Consider the following 6305-nt stretch of genomic DNA (forward strand, 5'->3'; position numbering starts at 1 on the left):
TGAGATGCTTGGTGGCGCACGCTCCCGGCTCACGGACTCAGTCTGCTGTTTCCAGAGTGCGGGTCCGCGGTCCGCCCGCTCCCCAGTGCAGGTGGCCCGCCAGCCACCCTATGCGCGCTCCTGGAGCTCCCGTTCTAAGTCTGCTGTCTCGCGGGTGCTGTCCGCGAGTCTGCCTGCTCCCCCGTGCAGGTGGCCTGCCAGCCGCCAGCCGCCCCGCGTGCGCTCCTGGAGCTCCCGTTCTCAGTCTGCTGTCTCAAGCGTGCGGGTCCGGTCCGTCCGCTCCCCCGTGCAGGTGGCTACCGCTTCCCGGCGCCCTGACACAGCGGCTCCCTCCCCCTTCTGTTTATCTTCCGATATCTGTGCGCGGTTTCACGGCTCCCCGCTTCGTACCTCGATACTCAGCGCTGGAGATGTTCATTTGTAGAGATCCAGATGTATCTTCCTGCATCTCAGGCTGATTCCGTGGATGTTCCCTGCTGGTCTGGTACCTATCCAGCTCAACTCAGGGGACCGGCTGAAAAAGGGGTCCCCTACTCCTCCGCCATCTTAACCCTCCTATCAGGAATATATTTCTAACTAAGGAGTATTTTGTTATTGTTTTGTTCTGTGGAAGAAAACAATTGAATTAGTGAGAACAATTAACCAAATACTGATCAATGGCACATACTGGGGATCAGGAGTAGTCCGTTCAATCTTGACAGGAATATCTATGAAATCCTTAAAATAAGCAAAATGAAATAAGTATGGTATTTAATGGTAGCTTTTCTTATTAGCTAAGGAATTATGCAAAATGGGAACTCTTATTGAGTCATAGTATAATTTATTTTATGTTATGGTGACTTTTTGTCTCTGTTAATTAACATGAGTTGTATTTGTGCAAGGAATATAGGGATTGCCAAGTTGTAGTCCGCGCTCCAGTGTCACTTGAAGTTTCAGAAATTGGAAATCAGCCAAATTCCGATTTAAGATTCCATTTTGCTGTATTTGCCATTGCGAATATAGATTCCCTGATAGTGACTGGTCAGCATCAAAACATGCCTATTGCTAGTAATCAGAGGGATGAGGTATGTCTAGAACCAAAGCAGGACAGAGTGTGATTCAGTTTTGTCATATATGAGGATAATTAGCCTGACATTCCCCACTCCCCAACTTTCCCAAGAACTTGTGTAAACATCTCCCACTGCCTAAATGAGGCAAAATTTGAGATAAAAGGAAAGATTCATGTGTTGCCACCATACTCAGAAACACACTGAAGGTGACCAGTTGATGCATGTAGGCCACTAAGGTTTTAAATCTAGGTATGTGACTAGCATAATTGTACTTAGCAAGTTATATGTGTTTAAAAGCAATGATCACTAAAATATGCTGATTTCAACAAAAGATAGAGCAGATTGTGCTAGGAATAATTAATTTAGAATACTTATATGGGAAAAGTTAAGGCTCAAGATGTTTTACTTCTTAAGAAAAAACACATCTGGAATTTGCAAGTGTCCAGTGATAATCAACAAAATGTTTTGTAATGAGGATTCTGAAATCCTAATATGAGTCAAATCATTGCAATGATTTGAAATGAAGTCAGGGGTGCCTGGCTGGCTCAGTTGTTGGAGCATGCAACTCTTGATCTTGGGGTTGTGAGTTCGAGCCCCATGTTGGTTGTAGAGATTACTTAAAAATAAAATATTTTAAAAATAAAATAAAATAAATTGAAGTAGAACATGAGTAAGTGGTTTCATGAGAATGAAACTTACACTGAATCAGAGCACACTAGCTTCTGCTCCTCTCCATTATATTTTGTGCTTCTAACAAGCCACGATGCTTCTCCACTTACTTAGTTCGTTTATGTGTCCTCAGTGTTAATGTGATTTAGCATATACCGTTCCAGAATTGGTGAAGACTGTGCCAGTTAATCCCTCTGAATTTCAGAGAAGCCTTTTTTTTTTTTTATAACTCTAGTTACTTTACAAACTGTACTCTAATTTTGAGTGATATGTAAGTGAAAATAAAATAAAATTCAAGTTACTTTCAAAAGGTATTCAGGGGCACCTGGGTGGCTCAGTTAGTTAAGTATCTGACTCTTGATTTTATGATCTCAGGGTTGTGGAATCGAGTCCCTCATCAGGCTCTAAGCTGGGCATGGAACCTGCTTAAAATTCTCTCTCTCTCTCCCTCTGCTCCTCCCCACCCTAAAAAAAAGCTATTCTTTGCTTGGCAAATCCAACATGCTTTCATGATAAAAACACCCATAAACTAGGACAGGGAGGGAATTTTCTCAACCTAATAAAAGACATCTACAAAAGCCACAGCTAATATCATACTAAATGGGTGAAAAACTGAAAACTTTACCTTAAGATTAGAAATAAAACAAGGATGTCTGCTCTCACTACTTTTATTTGACATTGAACTGGAGGCTCAAGCCAGAGTGATTAGGCAAGAAAAAGAAATGAGAGGCATCCTGATTGTAAAGGAAGAAGTAAAAATATCCTGTTTACAGATGACAGAATCTTGTATGTAGAAAATCTAAAGGCATCTATAAAACACTCTAAGAACTAATAAAGAATTTCAGCAAGTTTGCAGGATACAAGATCAATATACAAAAATCAATTGCATTTCTATATACCAGCAATGAAGAAATGATATACAAAAATGATATTAAGAAAATAATTCAATTTATAATAGAGTCAGAAAGAATAAACTACATATATTGGGCTTCATGAGAAAAGAATAAATACATACATTGGGCTCCATGAGAAAAGAAAAGTGCTGCTTCAAAGAATACTACCAAGAAAGTGAAAAGACAGCTTATGGAAAGGGAGAAAATGTTTGTAAATTTTATGTCTGATAAATAACTTGTATCTAGAATATGTAAAGAACTATCACAACTCAATAATAAAAAGGCAGGGGCGCCTGGGTGACTAAGTCAGTTAAGCATCTGTCCTTGGCTCGGGTCATGATCCCAGGGTCCTGGGATGGAGCCTCCCTCAGCAGGGAGCCCCCTTCTCCCTCTTCCTCTCCCCATACTTGTGCTCTCTCATTCTCTCTTTCTCATGAATAAATAAAATCTTTTAAAAATAATAAAAAGACAAATAACCTGATGGAAAAGTGGGCAAATATCTGAAGAGCCATTTCTCCAAAGAAAAAATACAGATGGCCAATAAATACATGGAAAGTTGCTCAATGTCATTAGTCTTCAGAAAAATCAAAATCGAAACTACAATGAGATACTACATCACATCCAGTAGGCTGGCTACAATCAAAATGACAGACAATAGCAATAGCAATTGGTGTCAATGTGGAGAAATTGGAAAGCCATACATTGCTAGTGGGAATATAAAATGGGGTAATTTTTTGGAACAGTTTGACAGTTTTCTCAAAAGGTTAAACAGAGTTACCTTATGACTCAGCAATTCCACTCCTACGTATATTCCCAAAAGAAATGAAAACATATGTCTATATAAAACTTGTATATAAATGTTCATAGCAGCATTATCACCCCATAATAACTCCAAACTGGAAATAATCCAAATGTCTATCAACTGATGAATGGATAAATTAAATGTGGGATAGGCATCCATAGACTATTATTCAGAAGTGAAAAGAATGCAGCAATGATTTGTGCAACATTGATAAACCTTGAAAATGTTATGAAGGGTGAAAGAAGCCAGTAACAAAACCCCACATGTTTTATGATTCTATTGGTATGAAATGTCAAGAATGGGCAAAGCTATTGAGACAAAAGCTAGATTAGTAGTTGTTTAGGACTGGGGAAGGAGGAGATAAGTGGAAAGTGAGTGCTAACGTGTATGGAGTTTCTTTAAAGGTGATGAATGTGTTCTAAAATTGGTTACGGTGATGGCTGCACAATTCTGTGAATATACTAAAAATCACTGAATTGTACATTTAAATGGGTGAATTGTATGATATAAGAATTACATATAAACTTTATATGGGGGAGAGGGAGCTGTATTAGGGTCCTCCAAAGAAAGAGAACCAATGAGATTGGTACATTGATTGATTGATTGAATATAAAGAATTAACTCACATGATTATGGAGTCTGGCAAGTCCAAAATCTGCAGGGTGGGCCAGGGGCTAGAGACCCAGGGATAGGCAGAAATTGCAGTTCATATCTGAAGGCTGTCTTCTGCACAATTCCCTCTTGCTCAGAGGAGATCAGCCCTTTGTTTTATCCAGGTCTTCAATTATTTGGACGAGGTCCCCCCACATTATGGAGAATAATGTGCTTTACTCGAAGTCGACCAATTTAAATCTTAATTTCATCCAAAAACACTCTCACAGGAACATCTTGAATAATGTTTGACAACATATCTGGACACTGCTGTGGTCAAGTTGACAAAAAAATTAATACAAAGCCCTATTCTTCCCATTTTCTCATTGGTCCCAGAGACTGGAAAACTTTAGGAAAGGCATTGTTAATTTGTCTAAAAAGGAGTTCTAGATATAGCTTTCTTTGTACAGTAAAAGTTCAGGGGACAGTGTGTACCTGATAGACTAATTAGGCTATTAATAGAGTTAATAATGAGAGTGATAAAAATAATTCCTTTTTTTTTTCAAACTTTAGAATCTTTATAGAATAATCTCCAAACATGTAAGGCACATTAGTGCTAAGCAAAGCTTTAAGAGGGTAGGGGGTTTCAAATATAAAAACATAAATGAGTAATTTTCACCTCTTCCCCCAACCCTTTATTCCCCTCCCTTTTTTGTCATCAGTTGTTCTCTCTGTTTGAGGGCGCAGGAGCCGGCATGCTCCAGGAAGGAAAATTGGCAAAGTAAGAAGGTAGTGGAGGTCCAAATATCTGGGGTGGAGCAAAAGCAATAGGCATAGCAAGAAATGGACTGAAACTCGGAGGTCGAGGAGATATAAAGCAATGAACAGGAAGGCGAGATGGTAAACTGGGAGTACCAGAAGACAAGGGGAGAGGCCTTGGCCAATTCTCCACGGGGTGCGGGGGGTTGGCCTCCGGGTCGGAAAGAAACATGAGCCAGCCTTTCCTTGCCGGCCATTCTTGTATTTTCTGGAAGCAGCTCCATCATTACCCCTGATCTAACGATGGGGATATGTGGGGGGCTTCTTACTTGTGGACCTCTGGAGGGAAAGAACCCTTGACCTCGTGGCAAAGCCATGTATAACCTTGCATTATTGCCACCTCTCTCGGTGCCCCCACTGCTGACCCTTGGCCCCCCCCTACCATCAGTGCGGGAGGGCTGCCAGAGAATTCCTGGGACACATTAATAGAATCCTGCCCCCTAAGCCTCCAGCCTGCCAGCCTGCCAGCCCCTCAGAGCTATTTACTTCTGCTGTTGCTAGGGACTCATCCGCAACAGCAGGTGGTGGCGCATAGGGTGTTTGTGAGCTCTCGAACTGTTGACAGGAATGCAAGCTCCTGCGGTCCGGAGGGGCTGTCCAGCTGCTCTCTCGCCAGGTCAGTCAGCACATTGAGGGGAGGTCTCAGCAGGACACGATGGTGGCCCCAAGTCTCCTCATCATCTTTTGGCATGGAACTCGGACACTGGACATGTCGTCGAGGCGCGGCTCCCTCAACCCACACTCATCTGCAACTACTCCATTGGGTGAAGGGGCATGCCCACCAAGGACATTTTCAATACAAGCCATGAAGAAAGTTAATCAGGAAAACCTTCGTGAGGTGATGGAGAAAACCAGCTGAACGCCCACGTAGGCCAATTCAGTCTGGAGAGAGGGCTTGTGCTTCCGCTGTAGAGCAGCTTGGTAACTCGAATGAATCCAGGGACCAACTGCCAAAAATAATTCTTAATAATAAAATGACATAGTCTCTACTTCTAGAAGTTTCCTTTTTCCTAAACTTTTACACAGCTAAAGGTTTAAAATGTCATTCATGTTGACATTTCTCCTTTTTATTATCATATACATTTTGTGAGTTCCTTGTAGCATTAATTGTGAGTTTTGCATTTAAAAATGTTTTTATTTTATTTTAAAGATTTATTTATTTATTTGAGAGAGAGAAAGAGCACAAGAGCAGGGGGAGGGGCAGAGGGAGAGGGAGAAAGAATCTCAAGCACACTCCATGCTGAGCATGGAGCCCAACTCAGGGCTTGAGGCCAGGACCCTGAGATCATGACCTGAGCCAAAATCAGGATGGCTGTTTAACTGACCCAGGTTGCCCCAAAGTATTTTGATTTTATTATTATTTTTTAAAATTTATTTTTTTAAAAGAAGATCCAAACATCTTATTTTATTTTTAAAGATTTTCTTTATTTGTTTGTCAGAGAGAGAGTAAGCGAGTACAAGTAGAGGGAGAAGCAGGCTCCC

The 6305-nt window shown here is 41.1% G+C and overlaps 1 pseudogene; it reads right to left on the minus strand.

The window, feature by feature from the left end:
• Nucleotides 1-4722: 4722 nt before the first annotated feature.
• LOC100478642 lies at nt 4723-5722 on the minus strand (annotated as a pseudogene).
• Between the last annotated feature and the right edge of the window lie 583 nt (nt 5723-6305).

This window comes from Ailuropoda melanoleuca, chromosome 4, assembly GCF_002007445.2.
Source record: "Ailuropoda melanoleuca isolate Jingjing chromosome 4, ASM200744v2, whole genome shotgun sequence".
Taxonomy (NCBI): domain Eukaryota; kingdom Metazoa; phylum Chordata; class Mammalia; order Carnivora; family Ursidae; genus Ailuropoda; species Ailuropoda melanoleuca.